Here is a 16,375-nt window from a genome sequence, read left to right as displayed (position 1 = left end):
GACACTTCATGCAGACTGTCAAAAACTGGTTTGTTTGGGAGGAAAAAACGCACAACAAAATATATGTGACATCAAAGAGAGAAGCTATTTGCTTGCTTTCCCTTCCGTACTCCTAAAACATCAAATCTACTCAAGAGTTTCAAACGACCTACAAACTTCTGCTTGGAGTTTTCAAAAAACCTGCAAACTCCTGCTTGTTAGAAATGCATCTGGAGGGCACAGTGGCTCACGTCTGTAATCCCAGCACTTTGGGATGCCGAGGCAGGTGGATCACCTGAGGTAAGGAGCTCGAGACCAGCCTGGCCAATGTGGTGGAACTCTGTCTCTACTAAAAATACAAAAAATGAGCCAGGTGTGGTGGCGGGTGCCTGTAATCCCAGCTACTCGGGAGGCTAAGGCAGGAGAATCGCTTGAACCCGGGAGGCAGAAATTGCAGTGAGCCGAGATCGCGCCATTGCCCTCCAGCCTGGGCATCAAGAGCAAAACTCCGTATCAAAAAAAAAAACAGAAAGAAAAAAGAAGTGCATTTGGAACTACAAGTTTAAACCTGCTTAAGCCAATCATAACTTAAAAATACTCTGTCTGTTTTGTAACTAGAGAAATATATATAAAAAAATAAAAATTACAATATAAAATACATATATAATACTATACAAAATAAAAACACCTACAAAAAGACAAGCAGTAAACACATCAAATTATAAACAATAGTTGTGTTAAGAAAGCCCCATCAAGCTACCAATGAAAGTCATTGGAAAAACTACTTTAAAGTTCATATGGAACCAAAAAAGAGCCCGTATTGCCAAGTCAGTCCTAAGCCAAAAGAACAAAGCTGGAGGCATCACGCTACCTGACTTCAAACTATACCACACGGCTACAGTAACCAAAACAGCATGGTACTGGTACCAAAACAGAGATAGAGACCAATGGAACAGAACAGAGCCCTCAGAAATAATATGACTTGTTTTTCATTTATTTTTTAATTGACAAGTAGAACTTGTATATATTTATGATGTACAACATAATGTTTTGATACATAAAACAGAAAGCTTTACATTTTAATTAGTAACTATAACACTTAAAAAAAAAAAAAAAAGAAAGCTCCAGGGGTTATCATTCTTATAGTCGACACACTTTAATAATGAAAAAAAACATTTTTTAAGGCCAAGAGTTTTCATTTTACATCTGCTTAAATTTCCATAGGAATTAGATACTTGCTTTATTTCTCTTCCTTTCTCCAAAAACATCCCAACTGCTCAAGAGCTGCAAATCATCACGTATTTCTCTTGTTAAGCACATATCAAGTAGGTAATGTAGTCAATAACTGCACTCTCATGAAAGTTCAGGAGAGAAAGTTTAGAAACCTTGTTTTCAGTAGCACAAGGAGGTAAGCAATTGTTTGTTTGTTTTGAGACAGAGTCTCACTCTTGTCGCTCAGGCTGGAATACTATGACACAATCTGAGCTCACTGCAAGCTCCACCTCCTGGGTTCAAGCAATTCTCCTGCCTCAGCCTCCCAAGTAGCTGGGATTACAGGTACCCACCACCACGCCCAGCTAATTTTTGTGTTTTTAGTAGAGACTGGGTTTCACCATGTTGGCCAGGCTGGTCTTGAACTCCTGACCTCAGGTGATCCACCCGCCTTGGCCTCCCAAAGTGCTGTGATTACAGGCATGAGCCACCACAACCAGCCGGTAAGCAAATAGTTTTGTCATATTATCTGGATTTGTGAAGGCAGTGTTTACCAAGAGTCAACTCTCACCCAAGGGACTCTGAGTCTTATAATCAAACAGCAGGGGTTTTATGTTTTGTTTATTCTCAAATAGCAGTTTAGCTCCAAATAGTCCTATCTATTGGGTACTTAATGTTCTTACTATTTGGTGTTTATAAAGACAATAGTTTAAAATACTTAAACAGTCTTGGAAAAATCAAACTAACCAAAACAGTCTAATGTATTATTTACTTTCCATTAGGCTTCACTTATTATATACACTTCTATATATTGTGTACACTTGTATCACATAAAAGGAAAATACATTTGTATTTGTTAGCAACTGTATCTTTACTTTCATTTCTAAGCCTTCTCCATACCAGTTCCCACATCAACTTGCTTCTTTCTTTACCAGATAATGTACTATTGTTTCTATCATTCCTAAAGCTGTAAAAATAATTTGAATTGGCCAGGCATGGTGGCTCACGCCTATAATCCCAGCACTTTAGGAGGCTGGGGCGGGTGGATCACCTGAGGTCAGGAGTTCGAGACCAGCCTGAACAACATGGTGAAAGCCCGTCTCTACTAAAAATGCAAAAATTAGCCAGGTGTGGTGGCGCTCGCCTGTAATCCCAGCTACTCGGGAGGCTGAGGCAGGAGAATCGCCTGAAATAAGAACAAATATTCAGATTGGGTGTGGTGGCCCACGTCTGTAATCCCACCAATTTGGGAGGCAGAGGCAGGAGAACTGCTTAAGCCTAGGAGTTCAACACCAGCCTGGCAGTCCGGGCAACATGGCAAAACCCCATCTCTACAAAAAATTAAAATAAAAAAAAAAAAAAAAACCTTAGCCAGGTGTGGTGGCATGCACCTATGGTCCCAGCTACTCAAGAAGCTGAGGTGGCAGGAGGCAGAGGTTGCAGTGAGCCAAGATCATGCCATTGCACTCCAGCCTGGGCAACAGAGCGAGACCTCTTCTCAAAAAGAAGCTGGGCCGGGCGCGGTGGCTCACGCCTGTAATCCCAGCACTTTGGGAGACCCCGGCAGGCGGATCACGAGGTCACGAGATCAAGAGATCGAGACCATCTTGGCTAACACAGTGAAACCCCATCTCTACTAAAAATACAAAAAATTAGCCGGGTGTGATGGCGGGTGCCTGTAGTCCCAGCTACTCGGGAGGCTGAGGCAGGAGAATGGCGTGAACCCGGGAGGCAGAGTTTGCAGTGAGCTCAGATTGCGCCACTGCACTCCAGCCTGGCCGACAGAGCAAGACTCCGTCTCAAAAAAAAAAAAAAAAAAAAAAAAAGAAGCTGAGGTGGGAGGATGACTTGAGCTCAGGAGGTTGAGGCTGCAGTGAGCCATATTCACACCACTGCACTCCAGTCTGGGCAACAGAGTGAGACCATGTCTCAAAAAAAAATCATCCTCTATAGCCCAAGTCTACAAAGAGAAGAATAAGAGGCAAAAAATGTTTCACTGGGGAATCGTGGATAGGAAATACAAGCAAACTGTTAAACTGCCCAGAGTCAAAAGCAAACTAGAGAAAGACAATATGCCAAAGACAAGAAAGAAATTAATTTCTGTGAAGACTGGGGAAGAGTTCTACGATAACCAAAATAGAAAAGTGAGTATATTAGAAAACTTAAAGACATGAACAGTTTATTATTTTGAGAAACCAAAATCTTAAAGGCTGCTTGCCAAAAAAACAAACAAACAAACAAACAAACCTGAATCTGACCAAGCTTCTAGATCTTCTATCAATGTAACTAGAGAAGTACGTGGGAGGTAAGACGAAATGAAGTTGATAATTGTTAAAGCTGGATGATGGCTAGATGGGGGTTCATCATAAAATTCTGTCTACTTTTATGTATGCTTTTTAAAATGGCCGCTAATGGACACAGAGATCACTAAAGTTGCTTTTCATGGTAGACATTACCTCCTGTGGAAATCTTTAACTGCTGTAGACAGTAAAGCACTCCTTCCTCCATGCTACTGTTCTGCATAGTACACACTTCTATTGCTGTACTTACTTCCTTGTTTACTTCTATCTCATCTCCAAATCATGATCTGTTTAAAGGAAAGAATGATGTCTTACTCATCTATAAATGCCATTACCTAGCACAGTGTGAAGGATGTTCAGTAAATGTATGATCAACTAAACAAAGCAATAACAGAACTAATGATTTCTCAGACAGAAGACAGAAAAGGTAAGAGACAGAAAGAGGTCCAAGAACAACAATATGGAGTACAAATTTTATCAGAGTAAAGACAGAAATATCTACAAAAAACACTGCAAGAGTAAATAGTGTGCTGAATGGCTGAAAAAAATGAATGAATGTATGAACAATCTATTCTGTATCTTTCTATACTGAAATGGAGCATATCAAGCCAACAAAATTTAATAATACTTTTCACTGGGAATATCTAACACCCTTTTTTCTAATCCTGTGCTCTCCAATCCCCTTTCTGATATTTTCTTGCTTTATCATTAGGCTTTTCTATATTTATTCATTCAATAAATATACACTGAACACTTGCAAATGCCAGACACTATTCTAGGCACTTGAGATACATCGATTAACTACAAAGACAAAAAAAAATCCAAGCCTTGTGAAGCATATTTTATAGTGGGGAGACAAATAAATGGGAAGCAAATAATAAATGGGTGAAGTATAAAGTACATAAGAAGACAATAGACAGGGGAGGCAGACAAGTGAGAGGAACACCTGTCCGAAAAACTTGAGTATTTCTGTCTCACCCGGAGTTTTTAGTAAAATGGCACTGATAAACTGCAATAAGTCTCTTGCCTGTTTGGTATATACAAGAGTCCCCCGTGACTAATCTCTCCCTAATAAGAAAAGTTATACATTATCCTAAACAATATTGACACCCCCTACCTGATCAGTGCCCTGCTGTGAGGTACCAACTACTGTCAACCATCACCCTCTGACGTCTCCTTAGCTGAAAAACAAAAATACATGTCTGTACAAAACCCACTAAAGAACAGCAATTATGCTTATTGCTTTTAAAGGTCCTTCTCTGGCTGGGCAGTGGCTCACACCTGTAATCCCAGCACTTTTGGAGGCCGAGGCAGGTGGATCACCTGAGGTCAGGAGTTTGAGACCAGCCTAGCCAACATGGTGAAACCCCATTTCTACTGAAAACACAAAAATTAGCTGAGCATGGTGGTGGGCACCTGTAATCCCAGCTACTAGGGAGGCTGAGGCAGGAGAATTGCTTGAACCCAGGAGGTGGAGGTTGCAGTGCGCCAAGATGGTGTCACTGCACTCCAGCCTGGGCAACACAGCAAGATTCCATCTCAATAAATAAATAAAGTTCCTTCTTTGATACGGAAAAAATAGGAAGGAAAAGCTATAAAACTGATTTTGAGCAAGGCACTGAATTGAGATAACACCACAGCCTAGATTAAATTTAACAGACTATAATTTATAACTAGCGGTTAGGCAAAACTTCTTGCTGAGTGTAAGAGATCATCAGTCCTCTCTCCAAATACAGACATCTTCGATTGGTAGTTTCCATTTACTGGTTGAAGACATCACTGTCTATAAAGCTGTATCTTATAAGAATCTCATTCTTGCTATAAAGAGCTCAGCCTGTCACTGTATTTACAAAAACCCATTTGTTCAAACATGCATGTGCTGTATGCCAAGTAATAATCCCACAGTTAATCACTATTCTACATTTTACCATTAAAATAATTTTTCTCTCAGTTGTGAGTCCATATAAGTTAACAAGTAAATAAATATAATTTTCCTATCACCTTGGAGCCACCCATATCAGTTCTCTACACAGTTTAAGTATTTTGTTTTACTGACCAAGACACTGTGGCCAAGAGAAAAGGAGATAAACTGACTTCTCTAAGGTCATAGGCTCATTAGTGACATTTCTAGAACTTTAAATGCAAGTCTCCTGTCCCCACCCAGTACTCCCTAAAGATTAAACACTTTTACTTTTGTTCATTGCTGTCCATTAATATCTCAAGTGAAATTAGCTGGGAATTTTTAGCTTTAGACTTGAGAAAGAACAAAAATACATCAAGTTCACAGCCTATCTGCCTAATGAATTATACTACATCAGAACTGAAGACCGAAATTGATGGAGTCATTGAAGATACCCTACACAAGGTTAACAAGTTGAAGATTAAGAGAAGAAATGTTATTAATACATAACTAAAACAAAGGTGTATTATACAGAATATACAAGGAACCCTTGTGAATCAACAAGACAAATATACAAGAAAAGTGAACAAAGGGTGTAAGCAGAAAATACATAGAAAAGAAGAGCTAAATGTTTAATTAATATCAGAAGAGATGCTATCTCACTGGTTATCAGGGATTTAAAATGCAAACAGTGAAAAACTACTTTATGATCATCAGACTAGCAAAAAATTACAAAGTCCAAAAATATTCAACGCTGGCAAGAATGCATGGAAACAGAAACTCTTAAACACTGCTACTGGGAATATCCATTAATACAACTTTGGAGAGCTATCTAGCTGTCTCTAATGAAATTAAGTGTGAGTATATATTTTGCATATTCTATGACCAGGACACACAGAGGGTCACACAACACATAAAAATGGTGGCTCACACCTGTAATCCAACACTTTGGAAGGCTGAGGCGGGTGGATCACTTAGAGTGCAGGAGTTCGAGACCAGCCTGGGCAACATGGAGAAACCCCATCACTACTAAAAAAACAAAAAGTTAGCTGGGCGTGGTGGGGCACACCTGTAGTCCCAGCTACTCAGGAGGCTGAGATGGGAGAACCACCTGAGCCCAGGAGGTCAAGGCTGCAGTGAGCCACGATCGTGCCACTGCACTCCAGCCTGGGTGACAGAGTGAGACCCTGTCTCAAAAAAAAAAAAAGTTTCAGTCAGATACGGACCACATAGATACAACAGTGATCCCATAAGATTTTAATGGAGCTTTAAAATTCCTATCACATAGTGACATCATAGCCATCCTAAGTTGTAGTAAATCACATTACTCACACGTTAGTGGTGATGCTGGTGTAAACTAACCTACTGCACTGCCATTTGTATAAAAGCAGAGCACATACAATTAGGTACAGTATATAACACTTGAAAGTGATAATAAACAACTATGTTACTGGTTTATGCATTTACTACATTATACTTTTTTGTTTTTGTTTTTTTGAGATGGAGTTTCACTCGTTGCCCAGGCTGGAGTGCAGTGGTGCGATATTGGTTCACTGAAACCTCCACCGCCCGAGTTCAAGCAATTCTCCTGCCTCAGCCTCCCACGTAGCTGGGATTACAGGTGTGTGCCACCACGCCTGGCTAATTTTTGTATTTTTTTAGTAGAAACAGGGTATCACCATGCTGGCCAGGCTGGTCTCAATCTCCTGACCCCATGATCCACCCGTCTCGGCCTCCCAAAGTGCTAAGATTACAGGCGTGAGCCAGCACGCCCAGCCTACTTTTTTTTTTTTTAAGAGTTAGGATCTCTGTCGCCTGAGGTAGAGAGCAATGCCGGCATCATAATTCACTACAACCTTGAGCTCTTGGGCTCAAGCAGTCGTTCCACCTCAGCCTCCTGAATAGTTGAGACTTGGGACTACAGGCATGAGCCATCATGCCATGCTAATTTTTTTACTTTTTGTAGAGATGGGGTCTGGCTATGTTGCCCTGGCTGATCTCAAACCCCAGACCTCAAGCAATCCTCCCACCTCAGCCTCCCTAAACCCTGGGATTAAAGAAGTGAGCCACCAAGCCCCACTACTATACTTATCATAATTTTACAATGTACTACTCCTATTAAAAAAAAAAGTTAACTGTAAAACAGCCTCAGACAGGCCCTTCAGGAGATAATTCAGAAGTCACTGCTATCATAGAAGATGACAGCTCCATGAATGTTATTGCCCCTGAAGACCTTCCAGTGAGACAAGAAGTGGAGGTGGAAGACAGAGATATTGATGATCCTGACCTTGTGTGTACCTGAGTTAATGTGTGTGTTTGCGTCTGTTTTAAACAATGTAGAGCTACACAATGTATTTGTGTTTTAAGCTAAGTGTTACTGCAACAGAGACAAAAAGTTAAAGTTTATAAACTAAAAGTTACAATAAGCTAAGATTATTGAAGAAAAAAATTTCTTAATAAATTTAGTGCAGCCTAAGTGTACAATAATGCCCTAGGCCTTCACTTTCACTCACCACTCACTCACTGATTCATCCAAAGCAATTTCCAGTCCTCCAAGCTCCTTTCAAGGTAAGTGCCCTATACAGATGTACCATTTTTTACTTCTACACTGTATTTTTACAGTACCTTTCTAAGTTTAGGTATGTTTAAACACACAAATACTTACCATTTTGTTACCACTGCTTATAGTATTCAGTGCAGTAACATGCTGTACAGGCTTATAGCCTAGATACAATAAGTTATATACCTCATAGCCCAGGTATATAATAGGCTGTACCATCTAGGTTTGTTCATATGATGTTCATAGAACAACAAAATTGCCTAACGACCCATTTCTCAGGATGTATCCCAGCCTTAAGCAACTCGTGACTGTATCTTCTATGACCAAGCAGTTTCACATCTGGTGCTATAATTACAGAAACCCCTGCATAGGCATACAAGAATAAGGAGACAAAGGACTAGGTTGTCTGCACAACCTAGTTATCTACATTAACAGAGACTTGGAGACAATATGTGAACATATTTAGTGAAATATGTATAAAATGTATCTTATCGTTCCCTTGTACAATTTGTTCCCTCTGGCTGGAAAGCTCTGGTCTCTAGATAAAAGCATGTCTTGCTCTTTGACAGCATTCCATTCTGCTCAAGTTGTCCTCTATTTAAAGAGGTCTCCACTAACTGCCAATCTAAAAGGGCTCATTCCTCAACCAAGAATCTCTATGTTCCCGATATCCTTCTTAATTTTTCTGCATAATACTATTAACTATATGAATGCTGTTCATAGCACTATACTGTTAATAGCTTACTGTACTGTAAACACTTACATTTTAAGCTATATGCTATATGTGTTGGCTGGGTGCAGTGGCTCATGCCTGTAATCCCAATACTTTAGGAGGCCGAGGCAGGTAGACCACCTGAGGTCAGGAGTTTGAGACCAGCCTGACCAATATGGAGAAACCTCGTCTCTACTAAAAATACAAAATTAGCCAGGCATGGTGGCGCACACCTGTAATCCCAGCTACTCAGGAGGCTGAGGCAGAAGAATCACTTGAACCCAGAAGGCGGAGGTCGTAGTGAGCCAAGATGGCGCCACTGCACTCCAGCTTGGTCAATAAGAGTGAAAATCTGTCTCAAAGAAAAAAAAAAAAAAACTAGGCAGGCGTGGGCATGGTAGTGCACGCCTGTAATCCCAGCTACTTGGGAAGCTGCAGCAGGAGAATCGCTCGAACTTGGGAGGCAGAGGTTGCGGTGAGACGAGATCGCACCATTGCACTTTAGCCTGGGCGACAAGAGTGAAATTCTGTCTCAGAAATAAATAAATAATGGATAGTTGGAGAGTTGGAAATAAAATAATTAGATAGTTGGAGAGTTAGAGGAGGGGTTACACATAAGTTAATAAGGGGAAAGAATTAAGATTTTGGGCTTCTCTAACTGATTGGTGCCTGCATGGCTCATAGGAGGAAAACAATGTCAGGAAGGTTGAAATACACAACGTTTTTGACATGAATGTCAAGTATTTTAAGACAACTACATATATCAGCGCTGAAGAGAGACCTGTGCTAAAAAGCCAGAGATTTGGGAGTCATCAAAATAGAGGCAGTAGTTGAAGTCACCACAAATGAGACCATTCATGAAGAGTGCGCATTAAAGTCCTTATTTCCTAAACTATGTAGTTTGGATTTTAATCTGAAGGTTTTCAGAAGAGAGCAGGGTAGTGCCTCAGAGTGAAACATCTAAAGTGGTCAGAGAAAAGAGAAAAATAACCAAGGAAAGACTGGCTAAAACCTAAGAAGGAAATAAGGAAAATATGGTGTCCCAGAAGTATAAGAAGAAAATTTCAAGAACGAACAAGTAGTTAAAATGGCAAATGATTAAACAGATTCCATTAGATTTAGCAACAAAGATATCAATGGTGATCACCACTACATCAAATTCAGTGACTGCTGTGGACTGTCAGCCTTCAAAATACCAAAAAAAAAAAAAAAAAAATTAATAAGGAGGTGAAGAAAATGAATACAGAGATTTCTTTCAAGAAACTTAAAGGAAATAAGCTGGGCATGGTGGCACACACAAGTAGTACCAGCTACTCATGAGATTGAAGTAGCAGGATCACTTGAGCCCTGAAGTTTGAGGCCAGCCTGGGTAACAGAGACCTTGTCTCTTAAAAAAAGGAGAAAAAAAAAAATAAGAAAAATAATTATAGATAGAGCTGAAGAGGAATCTAAGGATCTAAGGTAAGGAGGGTAAATTTCAGATAAGACTTGATTTGAGGCCAGGCGTGGTGGCTCACCCCTATAATTCCAATACACTTCAGGAGGCCAAGGCCAGCGGATCGCTTGAACCCAGGAGTTTGAGACAAGCCTGGGCAATGTGGCAAAACCCCATCTCTACAAAAAAAAATTCAAAAATTAGCCAAGCATGGTGGCCTGCACCTCACCTGTGGTCCCAGCCACGAGAGAGGCTGAGGTGGGAGGATAGCTTGAGCTTGGGAGGCAGAAGTTGCAGTGAGCCAAGATAGCACCACTGCACTCAAGCCTGAGAAACAGAGTGAGTACTCTGTCTCAAAAAAAAATGAAAAAGAAAAAAGATAAGAGACTTGGGTATGCTTAAATCCTTGTTAAGTTAGTACTAGTTGAAAAAGGAGTAACTGAATGTTATGGATTGAATTGTGTTCCTCAAAAATTCATGTTGAAGCCCTAACCCCCGAACCCTCAGTATTTGGAGATAAAGTTTTTAAGGAGGCGATTAAGATAAGATGAGGTTGTTAAGGTAGGGCCTTAAACCAATATAACTGATGCCATTATAAGAAAAAGAAACAGCAGGCCAGTGCACTGGCTCATGCCTGTAATCCCAGCACTTTGGGAGGCTGAGGCGGGCAGATCACCTGAGGTCAGGAGTTTGAGACCAGCCTGAACAACATGGTGAAACCCGTCTCTATTAAAAATATAAAAATTAGCCGGGCATGGTGGTGAGCGCCTGTAATCCCAACTACTCAGGAGGCTGAGGCAGGAGAATCGCTTGAACCGGGAAGGCGGAGGTTGCAGTGAGCTGACAGCGGGCCACTGCACTTCAGCCTGGGAGACAAGAGCAAGGCTCCGTCTCAAAAAAAAAAAAAAAGAAAACAAAAAGATACAGCAGAGGTGCATGTACACACAGGATGACCACGAGAAAAGGCAGCAAGAAGGTGGCCATCTGCAAGCCAAGGATGGAGGTCTTACAGGAAACCAATCTTATCTGCATCTTGATCTTGGACTTCCACCCTCCAGAACTGTGAGAAAAAAAATTATCTTGTTTAAGCTACCCAATATAAGGTATTTTGTTGTGGCGGCCCTAGCAAACACATGAAGGAAATATTGCCCATAAAGAGAAAAAACTCAGAATATAATTAGAGATGGACAGATAGAGGTCTTCATGTTTGCAGATAAAACAGAACAGAAAGCAATGAAGTTCCCACTCAATGTATTTCATTTCCTCTATGAAACAGAAAGGAACTTTATCCAGTAAAGAGTAAAGAGGGGGCCGGGCGTGGTGGCTCACGCCTGTAATCCAGCACTTTGGGAGGCTGAGGCAGGCGGATCACCTGAGATCGAGAGTTCGAGACCAGCCTGACAAACATGGAGAAACCCCGTCTCTACTAAAAATGCAAAATTTGCTGGGCATGGCGGCGCATGCCAGTAATCCCAGCTACCCGGGAGGCTGAGGCAGGAGAATCACATGAACCCGGGAGGCGGAGGTTGCAGTGAGTTGAGATCGCACCACTGCACTCCAGCCTGGGCAAAAAGAGCAGAACTCCATCTCAAAAAAAAAAAAAAAAAAAAATAGAGTAAAGAGAGGGCCGGACTCAATCCTGTAATCCCAGCACTTTGGGAGGCCAAGGTGGGTGGAGTTCAGGGAGGTCAGGAGTTCAAGACCAGTCTGGCCAAAATGGTGAAACCCTGTCTCTACTAAAAATACAAAAATTAGCCAGGCTTGGCGGCAGGCGCCTGTAATCCTAGCTACTCTGGAGGCTGAGGCAGGAGAACCACTTGAACCCGGGAGGCAGAAGTTGCAGTGAGCAGAGATCACGCCACTGCACTCCAGCCTAGGTGACAGTGAGACCCCATCTCAAAAAAAATAAAGAGGGAAAGTGGTGGGTTAATAGCCACCATGATAAACAGGAGCAGTTAGCAGGGACACACAGAATTGTTGGGCTGCCTGTCCAGTACCCAAGAGATGTTTGTTATTGAATGAACACCTAACTGTCATTCATGAATTTTAGTCCGTTTTTAATATAACAAGCTCTGACAGTAACCAGCAAAAGAAAAGCACTGGAATGAGCTGGAATCTGGGTTATAAATCTAGGTACGTGTGACCTTATGCAAGGCACTTAACTTTCCGGGCCTCAGTTTCATCAGACTGGATAATCAGCATAAGATCACCTCAGATTAAAATAAATGATGCTATAAATTTTTATACAGGTTTGTGCATTACCTCAATGTTCTTCAACTGTTACCAACCAAAGTAGTGCATCTCAAGATTTATTGAACATTCCTTTCATCTAGATAACTTGTTAAAATTGCAGATTTTGATTCAGCAGCTCTGGATTGAGCCTGAGATCATACATTTCAATAAACTCCCAGGTGATGCTATATACCACAATTTGAGTAGCAAGGGTAAAGAACACTGATGCAAATTAAGCTTTACAAAGCTTATAACTGTGGACTTATCTGTAATCAGTCTGATAGTCAGCAAACCAAAGGAACTACAGACTCACACTAGCACTAAATGTGTTTTGCCATTCCTTAAATGCTCTGAAATTAACAGTCCCTATTTGAAGCTGATAAAGAAAGGAAAAAATATTACCATCAATAACACTAAATTAGAAGTGAGGTTAAATACACACACACACATAGGTACAAATACATAACACAAAGGTCAAAATCCAAATAATCAAACATTACCTTACCCAAAATTTGAATATTTTTATTGCTGGGGAAAAAAAAATTTGTTTCTGGAAAAATCTTCAGTGTATTTTAATAGCCACATGCCTACAAGGATCATGCTGCATTCTGGTTTGATTCCAAATGCAAATATATTCAAACATCACAAAATCTAAAGATTGTTCTATTAATGATCAGATAATCTCTACATATTTGTTTAAAACCTCTAACATCACCACAGCCAAATGTGTTTGTGGTGAAAATTCTCTTTGGCCTTAGGAAATTCAACTAGGGCGGAGACCACCCTCCTACCCCGGGACTATAATATATGGCCACAAGCCACTACTATAATTAATTGTTTCTACTATACCCTGTGCTAAGTTACTGCAGAAACAGAGAAAATACCAGTCCTATCATAACCAAAAGGGAAAATGTTTCTAATTTCACCTTTTCCTCAGTGATGAAAGATGTAATATGTGTCATGCAATGGATGTCTCCTATAGAAGGGTCACCCTGCCCTTAATCTGAAGCTTCTCTACTGAACAGAGAAGTTTGGAATAACATGAAAATGTAGGATGAAAATTCCTATCCGAGGAGGGGGAAAAGCATTATGGCTACAAACTGCTCTTCCTTACTTCCTTCTGAAGAATAACCGAAATCTGAAGGGCACTACCGCACTACAACTGAGCTCGTTTAAATTATGGAGAGGAGGAGGTATAGTCAACTGCAACCTTGTCACTAGTAGGTAATTTACCAGTCCTTGCTATTTAGTCAAATCACTTTCAGACAGAAGTACTTCTCTCATTCACCAACATGTCACAAAATAATAAAGAAAAAATGACACATGCAATGAGCAAAAGTAGTTTTGCTGAATCACAAATACCCCCAAATATAAATCTGCAGCAGTCGCTAAGCTTGAGAATTGGCGGCCATACCTCTCCATGAAGCTCCTCTCTATAAATGGACAACTACCTTCACTTTTTCATTAAAAGCATGTAAGGGTCAAATGTTTAAAGCTATCACACTATTGCTATTAACAACAAGGTCGCGTGCGCAGTAACAATGCACAACGGTCTTATACTCGAGATAACCACTTTATCTAAAAATTTGCACCACCTATCCCCCAAGGGCAAATGCATCACCCAGGTCCGCAACCGCGGCCACGATGGGTACACTCGCCTCTGCTCAGCCTAGCATACGGTCCCTCCCACCCCGCACTCTGATTGCTCCGCTACCACGCTGCCCACTCCCGGGCTGTCTCGGCCATCCCCCAGTTCCCCGGGTTCCTAAGGTTGCGCAAACAGCCAAGTCTGCAGGCCGCCCTTCCCTCGCTACCGTTATCCCTTATCTCCTGGTAGCCCCACTTTCCTCCCTCGCCTCTCGGGACTCGGGTGCCCAACCCACTCCCTTCCACTCCCGCGCGCTCTGTGGCTCTCGGGTCGGGGCCTCACCGTTTAGTTTGGTCGGGAATTGCCCGGCCTCCCGCTCCCACTTCCCAACACGAAGTGGCGTCGGCTGGTCCCGCGCCTCACGCTGCCAGTCCCCACGCCGCCGCCTACTGATGCCGAAAGCGGCTTCTAGGAACACGCCATGTTTAGCGTCGCAGCTCCAAACGACACGGACGCGCTAAAACTACGTCACAGGAGCCCAGTGCGCATGCAACCGGCAAAGAGAGAAGGCGATAGGCGAACGGCGGGAAGTGGAAGGAGGGGCTTTCTCTTCGAACCAAAAGGCGCGGGGTATCCAAATCAGTTGTGTGCGCTTGCGCAGTATAAAGAGCCGGGAGTCCGGACTAGCCGGATCTGTCACCATGGAAACCATAGGTCCGGTTTCTCCCACTCCCAGGGAGCTCAATTGTTTCCCGGGTTGATTGAAGCTTCAATCAGAACCATTTCACGCTTTCTATTGTAGATATCAATTGTGGATCCGTCACAGCAGAGAAGAGTTATTTAAAGAATCTTACTCCCATCAGTCCACCCTCCCTCCCGCAAATATTTATTTTTTAGGTTACCCAAATTTCTTGGCGCTTACTCCTGAGTAATAGCAAGAGTGGAAAAATGTAAAAGGACATAAATCCAGTTCTGCTTGCCTCTGCTAAAAGCTAGCATAGTCACCTAAATTTTCTTATCCTTAAAAAGAGAACTTACTCAGGCGCAGTGGCGCGCGCCTGTAGTCCCAGCTACTCCAGATACTGAGGCGGGAGGATCACTTGAGCCCAGGAATTCGAAGCCAGCCTGGGACATCTAGAGAGTTCACACACACACACCCATTTCAAAAATAGTAAGGGGTGGGCGCAGTAGCTCACACCTGTAATCCCAGCACTGTGGGAGGCCGAGGCGGCCGGATCACGAAGTCAGAAGTTCGAGACCAGCCTGGCCAACATGATGAAACCTTGTCTCTACTAAAAATACAGTAATTAGCCTGGCGCGGTGGCGGGCGCCTGTAATCCCAGCTACTCAGGAGGCTGAGGCAGGGGAATCGCTTGAACCCTGGAGGCAGAGGTTGCAGTGAGCCAAGATTGCTCCACTGCACTCCAGCCTGGGCAAGTGAGCGAGACTCCGTCTCAAAGTAAATAAATAAATAAATAAAGAGACTCTGTCTCAAAATAAATAAATTAATTAGAAATACACACCAACTATATATTTCTTAAAAATAATAATAATAAGGCCGGACACAGTGGCTCACGCCTGTAATCCCAGCATTTTGGGAGGCCGAGGCAGGCAGATCACCTTAGGTCAGGAGTTTGAGACCAGCTTGACCAACAAGGAGAAACCCCATCTCTACTAAAAATATAAAAAATTAGCTGGGCATGATGGTGCATGCCCGTAATCCCAGCTACTCGGGAGGCTGAGGTAGGAGAATCGCTTGAACCCTGGGGGCAAAGGTTGCAGTGAGGCGAGATCATGCCATTGCACTCCAGCCTGGGCAACAAGAGCGAAACTCCGTCTCAAAATAATAATAATAACAATAATAATAATAATAATAGTAAGAGAAGTTGTAAGGAAATAGCAGAGTGTTCATAAATATTAATAATAGAAAAACTTTATTGTTCATTTAGAATATTCCAGGTACAGTTTTAAGATCTTTATGGGAATTATCTACTTTAATCCTCAGAACAATCCTTATGAGGTAGGTATTTCCTTTATGTCCACTTCACAGATGAAGAAACTGAAGCACAGAGAAGTCAAGTAGCCCAGCTAACGTCAAACAGCTAGTAAAAGGCCATGTTAGGATTTGAACCAAGCTCTGCATTCCGAGAATGTCGATCACACAAGGGCTGTTTTTTAAAGTAAAAAGATAAAATTACCTAAACAACCACCAATGAGACGAATGATTAAATCACAATACACCCATACATAATAAAATACAAATTGGCCATTTAAAATTATGTTGAGTTCAGGCACAGTGGCTCACACCTGTAATCGCAGCACTTTGGGAGACCAAGACGGACAGGTCACCTGAGGTCAGGGGTTCAAGACCAGCTTGGCCAACGTGGTGAAACCCCGTCTCTACTAAAACTACAAAAATTAGCCTGGCATGGTGGCATGTGCTTATAATCCCAGCTA

The 16,375-nt window shown here is 41.9% G+C and overlaps 1 protein-coding gene across 5 annotated transcripts in view; it reads right to left on the bottom strand.

Moving 5' to 3' along the window:
- Positions 1 to 14,443, bottom strand: part of IPO11 (importin 11) — a 220,575-nt gene extending 206,132 nt beyond the window's left edge. For 3 of the 5 annotated variants that reach the window (XM_063664844.1, XM_063664843.1, XM_063664842.1), the window contains exon 1: positions 14,261 to 14,422. The gene's annotated coding sequence lies outside the window, so the exon portion shown is untranslated. Of the gene's footprint in view, positions 1 to 14,260 lie in introns of all 5 variants that reach the window. The other 2 variants (XM_063664841.1, XM_054488214.2) reach the window with 1 other exon arrangement.
- Between the last annotated feature and the right edge of the window lie 1,932 nt (positions 14,444 to 16,375).

Source organism: Pongo pygmaeus, chromosome 4 (assembly GCF_028885625.2).
Source record: "Pongo pygmaeus isolate AG05252 chromosome 4, NHGRI_mPonPyg2-v2.0_pri, whole genome shotgun sequence".
Taxonomy (NCBI): Eukaryota; Metazoa; Chordata; class Mammalia; order Primates; family Hominidae; genus Pongo; species Pongo pygmaeus.
Note: the sequence above shows the minus strand (reverse complement) of the source record. Positions and strands in the feature narration are given on the sequence as shown.